At 41.7% G+C, this 22,417-nt stretch overlaps 1 protein-coding gene across 1 annotated transcript in view; it reads right to left on the reverse strand.

Annotated features, from left to right (window-relative positions):
• The window catches only part of LOC117583550 (G protein-coupled receptor kinase 2), a 59,400-nt gene extending 37,282 nt beyond the window's left edge, over positions 1 to 22,118 (reverse strand). Inside the window, exons 1-2 of the mRNA XM_034271910.1 lie at positions 21,322 to 22,118; positions 16,003 to 16,058 (exon numbers count right to left, since the gene is read on the reverse strand). The gene's annotated coding sequence lies outside the window, so the exon portion shown is untranslated. The remainder of the gene's footprint in view (positions 1 to 16,002; positions 16,059 to 21,321) is intronic.
• Positions 22,119 to 22,417: the final 299 nt, after the last annotated feature.

Raw genomic sequence — 22,417 nt, forward strand, 5'->3', positions numbered from 1 at the left:
GTGGCATGACAAGAGCGAGAGTTTTGTTTGTTCAATGACAGATATTGGTCTTGCTTCCCAGGGGGGGGGAGAACGGAATGAAATGATGGTGCAGCTACTGGTACTGATTGCATTGCAACTTCATCATCGTTGAACATTGATCAGTTGCTCGACTTTGGTTGGCAAATTCCTCAAATTCAGGGAAAGGCAGACCGACCTGGACCCAGACCCAGATATGTATGTACACACATATATGCATGTGTGTATTTACTTGAAACTCGTTGCATACTTTGTGGCGCATTGGAGCGTTAGATTGTCAGTGTCCTGTGCGTCCTCCAATCCCATGCATCCCTTGCATGCATAATTCCCCCACATTTTCAGCACCACCCACTAACATATGCATATGCATAAGGGCCCTGAGTGTGTGTGTTTGTGTGTTGAAAGCTCTTTCCTTCTCGTTTCTTATTCATGTATTTTGCTTTCTTTTTTTGATTTCCCCAAACGCTTTCGGCACTTGACACACGCTTTTGGCTTCTGGCGGCTGCTGCTGCTTCTGCTTTTGAAGCTTTTCTCTCCGCTTATTTGTGCTTTAATAAATTGCATTTAAATTACATTCCTTCCACCCCGACATAACCCAGCCCATCAGACCACAACAAACAAAAACAAATGAAAAAGTTCAGTGTGAATCAATTTTCGCCTTTCGGAACAGAAACTAAAAACATGTAAATGTATTTTGCAATTTTACCTTTACCAACAGCAACATTTCCATTAGATGAAATGTATTTCTCGCTGCTCTGTTTAATTTTGGAATATTTGATGGCGAGAGAGAGTGTGTATTTGAGGCTTTGAGGCTGTATCTGTGTTTGTAAAGCGAACAAGTTATGATTTATGCATGTGGGTCATTGCTGTCAACACAAAACACAAAAGTGAAATAAAGCAAACATATTGCCCCCGAAACACCCGGCAACAATAACCAACGGCACACACAAAGGGCATATATAGGGAGAAAGAGGGTGGTAATTCAGCAGAAGGCTCTCCTTCTGGGGATGGGGCAAGAGAGGCTGCGCCACAAAAGGTATGCCAGAGAAACTGTGAGCCAGAGAAGGTTGTGGTATGAAAGAGAGGCTGTGGCATTGCCTTTGGTTTTCATGCCTCAATGGCCAGCACCAGAGATGCCTGTGTGTCTGTGCCCCGAAACGTTATTTAAACTTATGCAATATTTTCTCAAACAAAAAATAGCAAAAACCATCAAACACACACATATGCCACAAAAATGATTTATGAATATAACATAAGACATATGTATGCAAGGAAGCTCCCAAGATACATGGAGTTTACGCCCCAAATTCAAACGTTGCATATTAATTGAAAGAAATGGCAGAGAAACTTAAGAGTCAAATTCCAGAGGAAAATTGAGTTGCAATCAAATATGTGGACTACACACAATTTGCATTCCGAAGCATACATTCGAGCGTAATATTTCTGTGTAATTGAAAGGCCAAGGCAGCGCATTAATAATTCAATCATCAATCAGGCGTTTGAGGTCGTTTTATGGCATTCGTTTACCAAAGCCAATCGATATGGCTTCTGGTTGTTCAGGGGCGAAAATGCCTAAACCTCAAACGATTTTTGGGCACACAATATTCTCGATTGGATAATTATTGCTGCTACAATAACTTTATCAAATCTCCTATGTAAGCCATAATATAAAATAAAGCAATATTCCATTTTGTAAAACTTTAATAACCAAAAAAACGACTTAAAAAACGTTCCTCTTCCCAAAATTAAACCTTAAGGAACTCTTAAAATATTAAATTTCTCATAAAGTTTGCAACTCTTTTGCTTAACTTTTCGCCGAAACCTTTTCATCTTTGGCTTTGAGTTACAGGAAGACCTAATTGCTCAAACTTTTGCAGAGCCGCCATCCCCCGCCATCGACATCAAAGTTCAGGGGAAGAGATGTTGTTTATCTTTTATTCTTTCCAATAAAGGAATATTGTATCTCGTGCTGATAGTCCTTTCGGGGCACGTTTGCACACTTTTCTGCCACTTTGATGACTGCCTGCCTTCCGATTAGCATATTTTTTCCTAATTAAAATCGATTTATGCGCTGCCACAAAAAGAATTGAACGACGACCGTCAAATAAAGTCTCCTACGTTGGAGGAAAGCTAATGGAAATTCAAAAATGCCTACAATGCCTGTAGGATATACGAAAAACGGAGGGCGTGTGTAACACGCATCATCAACGTCCTTTTTGTATTTTATTTTAAATTTTAATAAACATTTCTGGGTGTTTGCTGCTGCTGCTCTGCTCCTTTGATCAGACGGCAGTAAAAAGAAATAGATTAAAAGTCCATTAAATTACATTTGTGCCTTCGAAACTGACGGCAATGGCAGCAGCATCAAGTGCTCTCCGGGACGGGAGCAAAAATGGAGCAGGACGATGCCGATATATTCGCAGAGCAGTCGATTCAATGGCACATCGTGAAATTTATTGTAGCCCAAGGAGAAAGCAGCCGAAAATGTAAGGGAAAAATTAAGGAAACGAACACACAAATAATGGTAAGCATTAAGACTGGTTGGAAGTCGGATATGCCTGACTTTCGGATACCCTGTAAACTAAGGAGAAAGGTTTGCAAACAGAATATTGATAAATTATCATTAATAATTACATCGTATCTGTATAGATAAAAATGTTTCCTAAGTGATTCCCTATCCCATTTGCGAGGTAATGGAATGCTTTCTTTCTTGGGGACGTAATTTTTAAACGTCTATGGGCTCCAGCAAGTTATGCGAACTCTGAAATGAGCAGCATAAATCATGTCCTAGATAAAACACGGAGAAACAAAGAAAGAGAAAGAGATAAAGTGTAAGAGAAAAGGAGGCAAACAGAGAACATGAAATTCGCGAAAAAGAAAAGGAAAAATAGATGAGAGGGTGGTCTCTCTACCAATAGACGATGTTAAATATTTACAAGCAATACTTGGTATAGATGAAGAGAGAGCAAAAGAGGCAGGTAAAAGCAGTAAGAAAGAGACAGATGCAGAGAGAAAGAGAGAGGGGGGGGGGGGGGGGGGGGGATGCGGCATGTGCGTGTCGCATCATGTTATCGGGTTCGTCTCCAAGTTATAAATTTGGGCTTTAAGCAAAGACCCATGCGTACACCACGCTACAGCTCCACATTTCCATCTCTCTCGTTCTCTGGCAATGGAATTTCGGGGTTTTCCCTCACTCTATGGCTGAACATAAAATATGATGGGTCCCCGATAAAGTAGAGGGTGCACCATCCCATCGGATGCTCCTGCTTCTCATGTCTATGTATATTTTCAGGTCCTGCTCATTCGCTCACCTACGTAATTGAATAGAGAGCACTCCCATAATGAAGTCGACTGTCGAATGGGATGCTACTCCTACGCTTCGGTCCTGTACCGCGACCACGAAGCCGCCACTTCGGCCAGCAATCCTCTAGCAGCAGCAGCAATCGCCTGCAGGCACTCCTAATAGGAGAAAGGACCAGCATGGGCAGGAACATCAGCAAGCAGCATGAAAAATGCGTCTGCGGTTAGCAGCCAGCGACCAAAAATGTTGGTTTTCTGTTGGATGGGAAATGACTGGCTGCCATTTTCGATGTTTGCATCAAATAAATGGTGAAAATAAGCAGCACAACCTCAGAGACAGGCAGGCAGGCAGGCAGGCAGGGCACCCCGAGGGTCTCCTTTTTGGACACAGAGTGGTGGTTATTCCATCATCCATTTGATTTGCGCTCAATGTTTGCTTTAATTGCAAGTGAGGAAGAATTCTAGTGAGGAAGGAATTCCACTCGAATCCGTATTCCAGCTTTGATTAGCTTTTAGATAAATTGCCTTCTGGCACTTCATCATCATGGCTGAGGAGGAGTGTCCTAGAGATACAGTTAAGGATTCAGAGCTTGGGGTAAGAACTTGGGCTATTCAATTAACATGCCACACTTTGTGACGGCTTGTGGCTGGGCCTTATTAATCGGTCGGGGATTATGAATGCGAGAAGCAATCAAGTGACAGACTGAGAGGACGCCGAATAGAGTGTCCCCACATCAATAAACCGGAAATGGGATGTTGAGCAAACACGTTTTGGCCAGATCTTGAGTCAAAAGCATCTCTCGGTCGCACTTGAACTTGGCTTTGGGCACAGGGCCTTAGGGGGACTGTTTACGCTTCATTGGGCCATGAGATTTCATTAATAAAAAATGTCTAAAATGGAAAATAGCAGCAGCACAAACATCATGGGCCCTAGAGGATGGGGGGATGGGCCATGTGTCGGAGTGTATCATGGAATCCTACAAGGGAGTCCGGGTAGGGATTTAACTATTCATGAGTGAAAGTCGGGAAAGTGCTACAGGAGAAGGGGAAAAGGCGGAGGCAGCAGACATCAGGCTAAATGCGATGAAAAAACAAGTGGGGATGCTGTAAGCGGGAAAAGGGAGGTTGGAAGATAGGACGGGGATCCACTTTACAGCTACTAAAAGGAACAAATAAAATATATACCCTATGAATGCGGAAATTCCGAGGGTTACAATGCTGCAGAGAGAGAGAGTGGTTAAATATTTCCAAAATTTTCAAACTTATCGAGATAAAGCGAATTTATTTCCGAAAATTTTCGGTCATTGAATGACAGAAAAACTGAAGTATAAATTATGTATAAATTAATTACACACTCTCCACTTAATTCACCTTCAAAAACAGTTCCTAGCTCTTTCCCTGACGCTCTTACATTTTCTTTGATTCATCAAAGTTTATCAAACAGAAACTTTCGAAAAACCTTCATCCCACATCAAAATGAGATTCGGCAAAAGCGATCGGACAGACAGGCAGCCAAAACGCACACGTAATATCCGACTGTCAAGTCCCTGGGAGCACTAACAGACAGATTGAAAGCATTTAAGACCCCACTCCCCGATAGAGATAGGTGGAGAGGAGAGGCAGTCAGTCAGAAATTGGAAAATCGTGTTCCTGTGGAAAATGCCAGATACAGGAGACAGACAGGGAGCGGAGATGGGGATTGGAAAGCAGATAGAAGAATGGACGATGGACAGGCAGGAAGCATGCTGCAATGTCGAAAACTCTGGGGCGTTCAATTGTAAACACAGCGGCCCCACAGCCCAAAATAAAAGAAAAAGAACCTTTATATTGGCTGTAAAAAACAGAAAGTTGGCGATGATTTTTGGAGATCTAATATCAGGCGCCTGGAGGCGACATTTTAATTGAAATATACGTAGGGACACTGACACACCCCTTAACAACAGTAACAACAAAAGAAACAATGCCCCAAAAGGCACAAGGAGAGGCAAGCACCCTCTCCGACATGTTAACAACAATCAGAGCAGGGACAGCGTCAGAGCCCCTGTGTCGGGGCCAGAATCGGTTGGCAAGTGTCAGAGCCATGGCCAGACCAATGGATGGCCCATCTCTGGCTAGCTTATTACGAAACGCTTTTGGCCAACAAGCAGCAGCAACAGCAGCAGCAATCACAATAACAATACTTGTTTGCAATTTTTATGCAGATTACAGCCAAAGGTTTCGTTTCGTCTCGTTTCGGAGTACATAAAATGTCATGACCATAAACCCTTTTTTTGCAGACAATTTAAGCCAACAGGGAGCCAAGCCAGCGTTGAGGATTTGTTGGTGCGCTCAAGGTTTACGACGATTTCAATGGATTTTCTGAGGCGGCCACCACGAAATGGCCAAACAACTTGACTTGGATTCGCCTTGACTTGGACTTTGTATGTCTTTTGCCTTTTCCATTGACTTCATTCTGGCTGGGTCTTCCCTTTGGCTTATTTTTTCGGACATCTTACAGCAGAGCAGAGCAGAGCATCAGCATCAACATCGCCCAGTTGGCCCCCACCGTGACTACTCGTACACCCAATAGATGACATGTCTAAAATCCAATTACGCCACATTTTTGTTTGGTTTTTGCTAGAACAACTTTCTCGTGGCATATCGCTGGGTTTTTTCAACGGTGCATGAGAGTTTAATTGACAAAACAACGGAGCACAACCAAAAACAATAATTAGAGGGTCCAAAACTAAACTAAACAACTAACTAACAAAGTTAGTCAGTTTATGGCATGGCTGCTGATGGGGTTTTATGCAAAACCAATGTCAAAAACCAAACCTAACAGAGTGGTTTGACAGAAGGATAACAGGCGGACTAGCTGAGGACAATGGGTCGTTGATATGATTTTGCTGTTCAATTCGATTTTTGTAGGATATGTCCATTAAGCTACTGCTACCGTAAAAACGAACTACAATCCTTTTTGAATTTAACAAACGCTACCTCAAATGGCACTTAGGCATTTTGCTGTAATTTTACACAATTTTTTGGATTACTTCTGCCATGGCGTGAAAACATTAACTTACAATCCACACAACCAAAGCCCCAATTCAAAGATAGGAGTTGAGTGTACTTAGAGATGATTACGGAAATCCCCACTTCCAAAATATGGTTTTGATTAAATGTATTTCCATTTGTATTTTTAACGAATATTATTTGAAGTCATGCTTACTATAATTGGTAGCTGCATATTCCTAAGCTAATCCCACACTTAAAATCTTTAAAACCCGTTGAATTCTGCGTATAATTGGGCGCCACTCTGTCGATATTGTCTGCATTTATTATCCACAGGACATGGCATGCAGCAGAATTCAATGGAGGGACACTGGAGAGGAGAAACCATAATTGGGCCATGGCTAAAATAGATGCATAAATCTCGTTAATGGCTATTGCCAGAGAACCCCTCGAAAGCACCAAAAAAAAACCAATATTTCGTGCACAATTTCTATGGTGGCTGATGGTTTCATTTGCCTTCTTATTGTCATGGCGGGCACTGTCTCTGTTGGCAAAACAACAAGCCACTAACTAGTGCACACAATCCACATTTAATTTTATTGTGTTTTTTTGTGTCTGCTTTATGGTTATTTATGCAGAAGCACTTTAACCACTTAATGCAATTAGAGAAAATCCAAAATGCAACTATATTTGCAACCAATTCTGTAATTAATAATGTGGCAAACATTAAGCCACAAAATATCCATGGAAATAAGATAAGATTAAAGGAGGTACACTGTTCTATTTGTGAAGAAGCAAGAGAAGAACAAGAATAAATCCATCTCAAAATTAATATTTTATGTAACAAACACAAATATTTCCTTCGGAATAGATTTTCTCATGGTTTTTGGCCAAAAAAACATTAGTATTCATTTGGAGTCCAACACAACAATTAGCTGCAATTAAAGTTTCGACAACAACAAAGTTTTGGCCCTTAGCAAAATCAGGCCATCAGCAGAAGTTGGCCCAAATCCAAAAAGGCCAGAGAGATTCCAAGGGAGATAACACAAATTGAGGAGCAAAAATGCTCGTACGAGTCTGTTTCTTGCCAAAAAAGAAATACCAAGGCAAGAACAACAGGACTTTTCCAGCTGCTAATCAGAAAAATGTTGCTGTTATTCTGTTTAGCAAGCAAGGGAAGCCAATAAAGCATTTAAGGTCCGAAAGCATGTCTCGTTTACCAAATAGCCAACTAAGATCCAGGGAGATGGAATGCAAACGATTCTCTATTGGGAGAGATTGGGAGATTCAACAACGAGTTGCCCTGTATTCCGTTGGAAATAAAGCTCCTTTAGGACATATATGACATTCTGAAAGATATTCTGCTTCTGAAGTTGAAGCTGTGCCTTTCTCCAGATACTGCAGTTGAAGCTGAAGCTCATTCTGAAGCTGATTCTGACACTGAAGCCCGATCTTGAAGTTGAAGTTGAATCTGAAGCTCTGATGCTAAAGTTGCGGCAGTAAAATGAAATAAATTGCACCAGAATTGCTGAATGCACACACAAGTAGCGCAATATTTTTGCAGCGGAAGCTGCAACGGCAATGGCAGCGGACTGGGCGGGATGCTTGGCTGCGTTTCAATGGCCAGCGAGCGATGAGTGTGTTGTGTGTGTTGTGTGTGTGCAAACACCCTCCCAAAATTATATGCACCCATGCGAGAACATGCTCACGTATATACTTTCGGTCTGCTCGGGGTACACCCCTATCCCTTTAGCTGGCAAATAAGGGAAGAAATCCTTTGCCAAATGAACACAAAAATGAGGGCTAAAATTGTTCGTAAAAATTAAGTAAATTCTGTAATACGAATGCTTGATGCCTTGCAAACGCTGATTACCATTGAGCTGCATCTTTAGTTGTATTTCTACAGGTGCCAGCATGCTTCATCTGCAGATACCCTGTACAGAAAATTCGCATTGCATGAAAATAAGGAAAACAACAAACGAGTGAGCAAAAATCTTTTGTATGCAGCACAAAAGAAGCAAAACCCAATGCAAACAGAAAAGGGGAAAAAAGGAGCTAAGGGAGCACAATATTTCAAGGGGGAGCCATAGGAGTAAACGGTATATCTGGGGGAGAGACAACATGGCAAACATCTCGGAATAAGTTGCCAGAAAGGATAGGGAGCAGATGCAGGAGCAGCGAACGAGAGAAGAAACTGAAGCAGGACCAGAAGCAGGAGAAAGAGAAGGAGAAGCGCACAAGCAGGGGCAGAACCACAATCACGAAACCCACCAGAAAACAAATGCAAGTATTTGGTATACCCTCAAAGAGGGTATGTTCAAACTATGCATCCCCAGTACCATAATATATTATAAAGAGTTTTCAATTACTCAATCAATAAGTAAATGAGATAAGGAAGCTCTTCAACGCAGCAAAAGAGTTTTCTATTTGCTAAAGGCGAGAGGGAGAGCCTACAATCAGAGTGAACTCGATGACCAAGACTAAATAGTGAAGGAATTGCCGACAAAGAGCGAAGAGGAATGGCAAGGGTATACAAATTACGACTTTTCCTTTTTTTTTATTCCCGCTTCCTTGGAAAGGGCTGCAATCATTCACAGGGAACTCAGGAGTACGGGAGTTAGCAGCAGGCAAGAAGTCATTGCCCTTTTTGCTAACTAACCCCAACGACGATTACTCATTAGGGAAGTGATTGCTTGACATGCAAATCAATCAACGATTGGCTTATACAACGTCAAATGCAAATGGCAAAAACAAAAGGAAAAACAGTGCCAGAGAGAGAGAGAGAGAGAGAGGGAGAGAGTGAGTGGCACGGTCATCATGTGATAATCATGTGATAATTTCTTTTGTCCGTCCCACTGTAACGCAGCTGGCTGAGTCAGTCCATGTCCGCGGTTTGGCCTATTGGAAAATACAATTAGAAGACAGTTCGCAGACAAACTAATAAAAGTATTAAAAAACACACACACACGCACACGCAAAATTTAAACTCGCAATTAAGTTGCTCTGTAATTAGCATGGTGCGAAAATTATCATCGCACGACACGTGCGACCGTTCGACAGGAGAGACACAATTGGGGCACAGATATCGCCCAAAGATATGGCTAGCAGTGTGGGTGTGGCTTACCCGTATTGCCATTTATGTGGCACATTTGTGAATCATGTTTTCTCTTCTTTTTTTTTCTTTGAAAGTGTGGGCTTATCTAATGTCCGAAATAGTTCAAGGACTGGGGACAAATGGAGCGAATGAAAGCGGATTTTGTTCAATGATCTATAAATAACCGAACACATGCATAAAACAGTTGTAACAATAACGAATACAGATTTCCATACTATATAAGTTTTAATAAAATAAATCTTTTAAAAAACCCACAAAACTAGATTTCATCTCTGGAAATAATAAATTTATTCAATTTATGAAATTGATTGACTTCATTAACTATTCAAATATTAGATAATATATACATAAATTATACAGAATTTGTTCTAACAGAAGTCCTTCATGTCTGCTGTCGAGAGAACTATTTTCATTCATTCGTAGAACACATTCCATCAGACGATTCCGCGTCAAGCCATTCCTCCCATTCATGGGGCCAGAGGCTCCAAACGAACAATTGATGAGAGAGACAGCAAGCTGGAGCCAAGCAAGAGACAAATAGTCACAGATAGAAAGAGTATTCTAATGGGATGGATGGGAGGAGACCTTGAGTGCGAGTTGAGAAACAACAGGCGCAGCGACAGATCTGTCGATGATATGCGGTCGGGGTCGATCTCCCCCCATCCCTCTTTTCTGTTTGCGAAATCGCTTTTTGTGTGAATTATTATTGTAGTTTTTTTGCTGTTTCGTTTGTTTTGCTTTTGTTTTCCATTACATAATAATGAGGCGTAATTATATTTTGAAATGAAAACACACAACGCCGTGTAAACCGCAAGCGAAAAACCAGATGAAAACATCGCCAGGTATAATGTGTTTCGTGCTTAAATTATTAACTTTTGGTAATTGCAATTGGAAAAGCCTACATTCCACGTAATATGAATAATTAAACGCGTGTCCAGAACATAGGCATCGAATATTTAGCAAATGAATTCGAATAAATTTAATGGAAAATGTTAATCCATTGTTGTTAGGTGGACATTAGGGGCATGCCGTAATATCTATGTAAATGATTTGTTGAAATTGAAAATTAAAAACCATTAAAGGGGAGCGGGTAATGGGAAACAAATTAGAGCTGCCACGCCACACTCGAAGAGATAAGTCGAGCAGAGAGTCACCTTTCGACCCATGCAAGGAAGGGAGTCAACCTCTGGTTAAGCCGTGCCATGCCTCGCGAAAAAAAACATCGCTCCCTTGTGGTTTCTTCGTCTCCCAAAATGTCTTGATGGAATAGAGCCCACACCTGTATCTACAATGAAAATTGCCAGCGGCCGAAAGACATTCTACAGCGGTGTGTCTGTCTGTCTTGTCTGCCCGATTGTCGGTGCATGCATGTGTCTGTGCTTTTGTTTATGTGTGTGTGTCTGCTGTCTGTCAAACTTCATTTGAATACTATGACGATGTATTATTGACATTGTGTATATGTTTTAATTTGGCACCGCTCTATCGTCTATCAAACTGCTTTACTCGCTCGCTCAATCGCTCGTAATAGTATTCCCCTCCTCCCGTATTGCCCACCACCTGCTATAAATACAAGGAAAAGAGCAGCAGAGAAACAGCAACACTGAAGCACAGAAACAGAAATAAATAAATACAAAAATAAAAGCGGTTTTGTGCTTTGACGTCACTGTGACGTCATTTGGCATACAAACAATGCATAAACATTCGTTTAATCATTGTATTTAAAAGTGTGTCTAAGGCACAGACCGAAGCGCCGTCTTGTAAAATAACAAAAAAAAAATACATGGCAGAACAGAACATGTTTTCCAACTCACAGTCAGACACATACATTAAATCCTCACCTATAGAGTGGCACTGGCACCTCTGCCCTCTCCCACACTCCATCTCTGGCCACAATTTTCTCTAATGAATGCAACATCCAAGTGTCTGTTGGACTTGTTAATGGATGTACACGGCTTAATGGATGTCTGCCACAACTCGAAATACTATCATTATCCATCGGTCAAAGCTTTTTTTTCCTTTTTGAGTTAGGATTGATGAACTCCAAGGATGAACTCCAAGTAGAATGTTGAGAATGTCTTAAAAATGAGAAAATATGTTTGTTAAGGGCTCTCTATTTTATTGAAATAATTACAAGTAAACATTTTGATGATATATCATCCCGTTACATTCCCTTTTTTATTCCCTACTCTTTACTAGAACGTTCATGCACCGGATTTTAAATCGGATTTCCTTCCACTTTCCCACCAAACATCCATCGGTATGCCACAAACTAAATGCCGCAATGAATTTCCATTAATATTTTTCAATTTATTCATTGCATTCCATGTTCCCATTCCCAATTTAATTTGCAACAATAAATATTGAATATTGCGCACAAATATTCTAGAATAATTTTAAATGTTATGTCTGTGCTTTTCGGTGCATTAAAAACTATTTTTATTATGGATTTGAAACTGAATATTTTATGTGTATTTTTTGTTCATTTTCATTCTACATTTCCCAGGCAATCCGGTCCGCTCAGCCAGCAAGATTCGTTGATTTAGAAATTTCGTTGATCTTTTTCAGTTTTTTTGCGTTTGTTTGCCCATTTGCATTAATTACTAGCGACGCCTGGCGCTTTTAATTGATTTTTCAACGTAAAGTGCATGCGATTTTAATGTAAATAAACTTATAGCATTTCTCATACACTTTACTGGGAGTCTTTTCGGATTTTTGCTCAATGTGTGCCTCGAAGAAAACGTTTATAAAGCCATGGAATTTTATCCCTCTTGTATTCCCCTTCTGTTTCCAGTACGTTAATGAGTAATTTATACAGCAAACAATCCTAAATGTTTTCGAGGCTACATTAATTATCTGCAAGAGAGTATCTTGATCTTCGACGTCTTTTATTTACAGATCTATTCGGAGTAGCCTTCCTTTCGTATTATTTCTGATTCTCTGGCTCTCTCGATGTTCGTGTTATTTCTCGATCACTGCTTTGGTGTCTTTATTGCTGTTTTGGCGTATACTCGTACTCGTAGTCGTATTTATTATTGTTATTATTTTTTCGCATTATTACTATTATTATTTTTTGGCACAAGGCTGTGGCTGCGGCTGTGCCAACCGGTCGTTGCTGCTGCTGCTGCTGCTGCTGCTTTTATTACTGCAACTTTATGAATGGCTATACGAATTGGATGTCTGGTCAAATCATTTGGGTCTTTCGTGCCTCTGTGTAATGCATAAATAAACAGAAGGCCTCCTCCTAACTTTATTATGTCGTAATTGCACTGAAAACACGTCCGATCCAATCCGAACCGAAACGGGTATATTTCTGGGTCCCCAACGACTAGTCGAACATGCAAAAACACAAATCGAATGAACCGAAATGCCTCCACAACATTTTTACATATTCTCGCTAACGAATTTATCAATCAATCGGCAATCGGCGGCAGTGCCCTCGAATACATATACAGCGTAGGTCTGTATTTATTTTTGGTTTTTCTTTCTAGCATAAATGCACGTAACCCGATTGTCCATCAACAGACCGGTATTGGCTGTGGGCTCACTGCAGGAGTTTCCACATTTTCCCTAATGACAGGAAAAAAGTGCAAGCCCTGCGGGGCTTTACCTGTAAAATCGATGAATGACTCCTGTGTCGACCGTGGCTATGCAAAAAACCGTTTCCTTTTTTTCAAAAGGCATTCCGAAAGTTAAGCTTTTTATTCCATTTACCTCTGATTTAAAGTCAATGGATTTTGTTAATTCAATTCGAATATTCGAAAATAAAGGTGTCGGGAAAAATGTTGAGTCTGGAGTCTCACAATGGAAATTCCTTAGTGGAAAATGAAGTACATTTATTCAGAGGAGTACAACTTTTCCCATAAAGAATGATTTAAATCAATTTCCATTCTCATTTGTATAATTGTTTTCTGATTATTTTGTGCTCTTCTGATGGCATTGGCAATCCATAATTACAATTATTTAATATCCATACTTTTCTCTTGATATTTTCATTAACATTTAACCTCGAACACCTTTCTGCTGTCTTGCGGGATGTCGTTTCGTGTCATATTAAGAGTTGCTGGCAGAGGGGTAAGTAAGCAATGCGAGAGCCATTTATTTGGCCACAGAGCAGAGCCAATAAAAGTGCTTTTAATTATAAATTAAATATTATGAGGCATCAACTTATGCCTCATGAAATCTGACCTGTCGACTGCAGCAAGCCCGAGGACAGGACAGGACCAGACCAGAGGCCAGACCAGGCCGTTAAGTAAACGTCAGTGGCAGAGGCAGCAGGCGAATGTCCGCCAGGTCAAGCCGAATGGCCGAATGTACAGGCCAGGGGCCAACAGCTAAAAGGCAACAGCAGACGATGACGACGACGACAGCAGAAATGGGACTCTACCTCTACCTCTGGCTCTCTGTCTCTGACTCTGACTGTGGCAGGGCACTCAGGCATGAGAAACAGGCAACGCGGAGAGGTACAGTTGCGTCCGGGGAGTAGAGTTGGCATGCATATGCATAAATGTGAAAACGTTTTATTTACCCCCAAGTTGTACGGTCGAAGTTGAAATAACTGAGTCAATGTTTGCCCGAATGTTCCCCCCATTTCTTTTTGCCCCCTCCGATAATACTATTTCCCTTTGGCCCCCCTTTTAATAAAAAGCAGGAGAGATATCAAATAATATAAAAAAGGGGATTTCCATAATTTTCGTGAAATCGTTTTTTATCGACTTTTTTGCTTTATACTATATTAAATATCTAGTAATTTTGATTTAAGTACATATTTTAAATGTACATTGTAGATTTTTTTCACTGAGAACTACACTCATAAACATTATTGATGTAACTTTGATACTTTGGATTTTGATTGTTTGAATCATGACTTTGGCTTTAAATGATTTTCTTACTGCAGGGCATCCTTTCTGTCGACTACTTCCCCAGCCACTGACTGGCATTGCTCAGGCATATTTTATTTGTTGATTTTGCTTAATGCAAATGCTCAATCATTTCGCGCCGTTGGACGTCTGGCATTCAGGGGCTCCCTAATTTGATGTACGACAAATGTGCCAAAAGTTGTCAGAAACATACAAGAAAGAACGTCAAGACAGAACAGGTAAGACAAAGAGACAAAGGGAGACAGCGAGAAGGTAGAGTGGGTAGACAGGGCGAGAGTCCTGTGGCAAATGTGTCAAAATTTATGAGCTCATACAAATTTCAAGCTTCGAGAATTCGTTACGACAAGCGCGGCTGATGCCATTCGACAATCCAATTCTGTTGTACTCGATGAGGAGAAACCGGAGGAGTGGGAGCATGTTTGGAAAATGGAAAATGCCAGCCAGCTGTGAGGGGGGAGGCAGGCAAAAGAAACTTTCTTTTTGAAACTTCGAGTGGTGCCCCATAAACTTGTCAAATGCAACTGCAGCAAAAAATACCCAAAAAAATATATGTAGAGCCCGGCACAAAAAATTGAAAGTGCAACTAAAAGTTTTTCCTCTCTGAAAGAAAATATGTTGCTAACAAGTTTACATTTTTTGTTGTTGTTGTTGCTCCTGCTGCTGCTAATCGCCTTTTGCCCCCGCCCCCCAGTTCCAAAAGTGTTGCCAACTGCCACGCCCAGGCGCCTCTTCTTTTTTATAGGCGTCGCCTGGCAAATTACCTAAAGGAAAAAGTTGTGTGTGTGTGTGTGTGTGTGAAGAGCACAAAAGTCAACAAAAGTCCGTACCGTTGATTGTTGCTGCTGCTGCTGCTGCTGCTACTGCTGGTACTTCTGCCGTAAAATAAAACAAATGTTGTGTCTGCTTGTGTGTATCTATGGGATGGGAGGAAAAACATAATGTCAACGTTTTTACAAAAGGGCGACAACTTTATGTAGAGGGACATCAGATGCACATACAAGAGGCACCTGCAACAACGAGCTAAACAAATGTTTAAAAATGTATAACAATAAATAACAACAAAGGCAGTTTAAACTGCAGCACAAATGAGGCTCTTCCACTGAGTACTGGAATGAATCCATTCCAAATCTGTGTAACAAATTTAGACTAGAGGATGGCTACATGTGTTGGGCGCATCAGAAACCAGCAAAAACAAAGTGAAACTATAAATTATTTTCACATAAAGAACCCACCTACCTCCTCTTTTTTATGGGCTCTCCTCATAGTGATTGACAAATGGAATTCTGTTTGGCAGCACAAAATTAAGCCAAATATTTATTGAAAGAATGTTTTTTATATTATGAAGTGCATGCGCGGTGGCAGCAGGCAGCAACAAAAGCCAATTAATGGAAGCCCGAGCGGAGATAAGAGTTTTTGCCAGAAGTAGATTCCCCCCCACCCGACACACCATACCCACATGCATATATGAGACTTGCAATTGACAATTCCACACATGAGCGAGCGAACGAGTCTCTCATCAATCAAAAAGTCTGGCAGTACAACGAGCTATCTATAGCACAATTATCGAATAAATGTGAATGAATATGTACGAGTATGTTGTCGTGTCTTATCGGGGCAGACAGCAAGCAGCGTCAAACCAATAGGATCCAATTTATAGAGTTCAAAAAATGCTCCTTAATTCTGGTATGAAAATATAATTTTTACCTTTTTGTTCGATTTTCACTCCGAATATATCAGTGGATTGGTTAGCTTGGATATATCTAAAAAGATAAATAAAATGAGAATGAAATTTGTATGTTTAGGGGAACATTTACTTTTTGTTACAATTATCTCTCTTCTCTCTCTCTCTCTCTCTCTTAAGCTTTCGGCCATGCTCGAAACAGAACAAGAGCAGGCACAGCAGTGCTGAAACAGCGAAAGAGACCACCCAGGATTAAGGCTTAAACAGCAAAATTCTTGGTAACCTCCCTCTTTAGCCCTTTGCCACCGCTGCCATCATGCAGCCGCATTATTGTTAATGAATTCTACACGTACGGGCCTGGGCCTGGGATTGTGCCTGCCTGGTCGATGGCTTGCAGTTCGAACGAGAGGAGCCTGTTCTCCGCCTGACAAGTTTTTTGCATAAAAATGTTGCCTTATACCCTTTTTCTGTGCCCATCGAGTCATAATCAATTTGTAACGATGCTCCAAGGGAACGAGAAATGGGAGGAGCAGCGAATAAATCGAAAGACGGAATCATGGGGCAAGAAATATATTAATTGGAAAACGAATAAACTTTGGAAAAACGTTTAAAGAAACTAATGGAAATCTCAGGCACTAGATGGAGAGGCACAAATAGCTACTGGTATCGCAGAAGAGAGTGAGGGGGCGGGGTGAAATGGAAGGTATGTACTTCTAGCGACAGGGAAAAAGGATCGTGAGAGCAAAAGGAACGATCGATATTGCGAGAGAACTATCAAAAGGTTGGCAATGGACATCGGGGGGATGGCCAAATATATTTCTCCAACATTAATTTCAATGTGATCATTCTTGAAACGAGAAACAAAATAAGGGTATGCATTGCTTCGACTACTTTCCCACTACCCCTCCCTCAGTGTTCTCTCTCCCTTTCTGTTCTCCTGCTCTTCCTCTATGTTTTCTGCTGGTTCTCCTCAATTCTGCTTCTCTCCTTTTCTCATTTGTCGCTGTTGCCAAGTCGCCAAACTTGGTTGAATCAGAGTGTCAAGGTGTTGGCCACATTGCGATGCGCGGCTGCTGCCTTATACCGCTAATGCTGCTGCTGCTTTCTGGTGTCGTCTCGGCTTCTGCTGTTGCTGCCACTTTATGCGTTCTGTTCTGCGACGGGGGGTTCAACGCACAATTGATTGGTTTTTAAGTGCATGAGACATGTCCCGTCCGACAAACGCGAGTCACCTTTTTGCTCTGCCTCCGTGTCAGCCTCAGTGTTTTCGTTTGTTGCTCTTGCTTAAAAGTTTCAATGACACTTTGCATAATTTGCGCATTTGATGAAAAAAAAAGGAAAACATCCATCATGATGGGTGCTGACAATAAAGAAAATCCAATTTCTGGACCGCCCTCAAAGGCAAACAAAAAAGTGGTCTAGCAGTGGAACCCCATCGGAACCTCAAGTAAAGTGGTAATAGCATTCCGTCAAACCCTAAGGTGTGGAGGAGATGAGGAGGGCTACGGGATTCGGCCTTTAATCAAAACTGAAAAATAAAGAGAGACAACAGAAAAGCGTTCAACCGGCATAAGCCCCTCAAAGCGGAAGGTTTTTTGGGAATCAGAGCCAAAATCAGAATTCAGGGAGACAGAGAGGAGTCCTGGAAAAATGTCAAAAACAACTTTTATTTTTTACGATTTGTCAAGGGGTAGGGGGGATTGAGCAGGGATTGGGATGCCAGTGGGATGATTCTCTTGGGGCGTCTAGGGGATTCTACAATGTAAAACGCTTTCTTGGTGGCAGACAAAAAAGTAAATAAAAATAAAAAGTAGGCCTCGGGCCTGGTTTCTAGCCTAAGAAATCAGAGCCCCTTGAAAGTGGTGGGTGGAAGACTCCTCTCTCTGCGAGCCAAAAAGTTTATCAAGGTCATTCACAGAAGGTTGGCTTCTGTTTGTGGCCCACTCCCACACTGCCAGCCTGTCAGTTCTGCTGTCTCCTTGATTAGCCAGAGAAATTCCATATCAAAACGAAGGGCAGGTGTCTGCCCACTTTCTCTTAGATGATTTGCCGGGAAAGCTCTGAGCTTGTGTGGGGGCCAAATGCCATTGGGAATCAATTCTGTTGTCCATTTTTGGTGGGGCCAATTGCGCTCTATCATCCTGCAACTGCCAGTCAAATTTGGCAGTGGATTGGAAAATTCGTTGGCAGGATTCTCCTTCCGCCCCCGACACTCATCCAAGTAGCCTAATGAAGTGGAAAAGTTTTGCAACCACCATTAAACGAATTCATGGACTCATTTCTCTCCGTCTGTGTGGACGTGTCTGTGAAATGTATCTGCAATTAGGAAAACCTTCCTCAAAAGCCAACAAAAGGCAACTATTTCTCCACTGATGTGCTACATCCGACGTTCACACGTGACTGCTGATTTTCTGTGTGTCCGTTCGCTTAGGGGGGAACCACGTCTAAGAGAGACTGTTGGAGCTATTCCTACACCACCCATCACATTTGTGCTCCAAATTGAAGTCTCAGTTATAATTCAATTGACATTCGTTTGAGGGAAACTTTAGCTGAGTTTTCTGCAGTAGTTTTCTCTTTGTCTCTTAGAGATCTTCTTCTATAAACATTCCTCCATTTTCCAAACACAGTTCTCACACATACTCGAGTTTTTTCATTGGGAAACTTTAACTGCAAGGAAAATTCTCATCTAATTGAATCCAGTTTTATGCAACACAAAGGAAATAAATCCATTCTCTAGAAGAACTAAGGAAACCTGAACCCCTAAGAGAACAAATCAAATTTCTCAAGGCTTTTGCGGGGATTAATTAGATTTAGGGACGGAAAAATACACACAAAAGGATGACCCTAACAATGGCCATGACGAGAGGTTTGACAGCTCAACAGGAGAACTCTTTTCAAAAAGTCAAAACCAACCACAAAAGTTGGTAAGTCGAAAGCAACAAAATAGAACAACAATTGATTTAAGCTGATTTTTAAGGGCCAGCACTCGTTATTTCTTTTGCCACATTGTAGGGGCTGTATGGCACACCCACTGCTGTTGCTGCTGGTGTTGGCAATTAATATCAATTCCCGTTTGGGCCATTAACATGGGCCAGAAAACATATTGGCTAACAAGTGTCAAAGTCGCGCCAAATTAGAGCCCGAAAGGCGACGACGACGACAGCGACAAGGATGATGATGACACGGCACGCGGACGAATGGATGGAGGGTTGAGGGGGGCTACACAGGGCGTGGCTTTGAGCTGCGATTGGAATTAAGGATTGGTACCCCACTCTCTCTCTCTGTCAGTCTCTCTTTCTCTTTCCCTTTCGATATCCTGCCAAGAGAGCAGCATGTGGCAGCCAATCCCTCCCCCACAATCTAAATGGAGTTCCATTTCTACTTTCGACTTTGGGTTCTCGGGGTCTTGCCCCCAATTGATAATAATATTCGATTGCGTTTTGTTATTTGCTTTTGGGGTTGGGTCCTGCGCTTCGCCCATTGATAGTTTATTATTGTCTCTTGGAGTGGAGACCCACTAGACGATGACACACACAGGAGGAGGGGAATGAGGCGATACACATGTTTCGCCAATGGCCTACGTCACCCCATGGCCCAACACTTGTACTCTTCTTTATCCCCCCTATCACTTTCCCCGCTCATTCAGTCTCTTCCTCTGTCTCTCATTCCCTCGTGACGCAAGCCGGTTTGAGTGGCAATAGTTTTGACAGTTGAAAAGGGCTCCACAGGGGGCACGACATGACACTTGTAGACACCACGTCATGGACGCTTTATCCGTCCTGCAGCAGTAGCGGATGGATTGACTTCACTCAGCGATGATGGCCGAAGCCAAAAAGCGGAAACGTTTATCAGCTAAATGCCAGGCAGGCTCCCTTTACAATTATGCAAAGACCTCGGGGGTCTCTCACTCTCCCGCTCACTCTCTCTGGCAGCGGCAATCAGTGCGGCGCTCCTCCTTCCACTCGCGCACAGCACAATGACGTCTATAAACGACATCCACATCCCCACACATACCCAGCTCAATGCAAAAGGAGATAAGGAATAACGAGAAAAACAACAACAACAACGAAAACAAAACCAGCAGCAGCAGCGTACGGCAAATAAATATCGAAATGAAATACAATGAAATACACGACCGAGGGCCGTTTGAAAACTATTTTTGTATGTTAACCATTTGTCAGAGGCGGGGAAACATACACACACATTTATGGAGAGTGCTCTACTCTAGCATGATTTATTGTTTAATTAAAATTAGTTCCTTCGATTGGTTTTATGTTTATTTATAATTGGAACACTAATGGCAAGTGGGGAATGGTATTTCCACCAACAGATACACACTATTCAGGGTATTATGTTTTTTTAGACAGTCCGTTTAGTGTGGGAATACTTTTAATGGAGTTTTAAAGATCGAAAATCTATGAAAATGGAAAATGTGTACGGAAATAAAAAAAGAAATTGTATCAGTATGCAATCATGATGTTTTGAGATGGATCTGTAAATAGGGTCTCTATAGAATACTTTACCAAATATCAACCCCAACGAATAAACATTTTTCTCAACTTGAAGAAATATATTCTAAGAGACACTGATGGAAACGCAGACTTATCACTATAATTACTACAATTCTCCTACAACAGTTTCCTGTAATGTTTGATTTTTAAGTTCCAAGAATGTTTAACCATCCCTCGTGAAAGGTCAATCGTAGTATGCGCGATGGTGACAACAACAGAATGCGACGACAACCGGAAGAACGTCTAGCATAATGAGTTATAAATATACGTAAGCATATATGCATATGATATGTACATATGTACATGAGTGTTGGTTTTGTATACCCGCAAGTATATGTAGGAGAGTGAACGGAGAAGAAGAAAAATAACCGCAAACGTAGCTGATAAGCGGATGAAACACCAACGCATTGCCTGATTGGCTTTCACTTTCAATCAGCAGAAAAGAGCCGTGCAAAAAGAAAGAGTGAGGAAACGAGTGCGGGAGAGTGCTAAGGAGTAATTCAGCAGTGGGAGAGAGAGATAGAAAGAGTGGGTCTTACTAGACACCACATCAAAGGCATTGCAATCGATTCGGAGGGGGCGCACTTAATGGAATTAACATGCAACAAGAGTAACAGGAACAGCAACAGCAACAAACGTGTGTAAATTACGGTAAAACACTTAAGCATTAAGTAATGCAGCCGTGTGAGAGCGTACAAGCGAGCTAATGAGGTGCGACAATTATAACGGGACAGCTGTTGAGAGAGAGCGAGAGACAGAGAGAGATCCTCCGCTCGCGGTAGAAGAATGCAGAGCGCTGTCTGGATGTTTAAGAGGGGAGTGGGTGCTTACCTTTTACGACGTTTCTTATACCGTTTTATGCGCTGTTAATTTGGAATTTTTGCAACAATCAGCTGATAAGGCTATGTGTGTGTATGTTTGATAAGAGCAGCGGTACCGCTTCCACCTTTCCTCTCTCTCTTACGTTCTTAGGGCGAGCACACAGACAGCATAAACAATTTGTATGGCAGAAGAAGAGTCTCTCTCGTGGGTCGTCGTCGCGCGACAACGCCTAGAAGGCAATTTTCCGGCTTTTCAGGAACGCGGTGGCGGCTGCAGCGTCAGCTAGCGGCACGCTTTCTCGCTTTTGGCTTTGGCTTTGCCTTTGATTTTTCCTTTGGATTCTGGCTTTTGCTTTTGCGCTACCTGGCTTTGCGCGGGCTGCTTCTGTTGATGGATATACTATATTTTTGTGTTTTTCTTTTCAATTTGACCGCATTTGTCGAATTTGGTTTTCTTTTTGTTGTTTTGCGGCTCTCTTTGGCCGACACATACACTGGCACAGCACAGCACTCACACACACAGAACACACGGGCGCGCGGCGACACACAAACAAACCTATACACACGGCAGGCAGCGAGAAGAAATTTTTACGGGGCCAAAAATCAGTTGACAAAGTCGACTTGATTGCGGGGGCTACTGAAACACACGGCACACGAGTCAAAGACGAGCGGGGGGTGGTGTTCGAGCGCAATTGAACTTATTTTTGCATACGATTGCAATACACGCGTCTCACTCGATTTCTAGTAAATCATCCGCGATTGCAGAAGTGTACGGGTAAGAGTATGCGAGTTTTTGCGCAAGAAGTAAGTGAGCGCAAGGTATATACACATTTGGGGTAGCATTGCGACACTGGGCAACCACTAAAGCCGAAATATCTGGCTTTTTCAAGTAGCGGGAATTATGGAATTAGTTTGTTTTAAAATTTTATCATTGAAATGTATGAGCAGTACGACTTTTTCTATTGTGTTGACCAAGTTTCAACTACATAAACACTGCTAAAAGTAACTCCAAATTGAAAAACAATTTTTAGCTATTTTTTAAAATAGCATTTTGACAGAAATATTGGCAACACTGCTTGAAAGAACGAACGAATCATTTGTGCGCA

Source organism: Drosophila guanche, unplaced genomic scaffold (assembly GCF_900245975.1).
Source record: "Drosophila guanche unplaced genomic scaffold, DGUA_6, whole genome shotgun sequence".
Taxonomy (NCBI): domain Eukaryota; kingdom Metazoa; phylum Arthropoda; class Insecta; order Diptera; family Drosophilidae; genus Drosophila; species Drosophila guanche.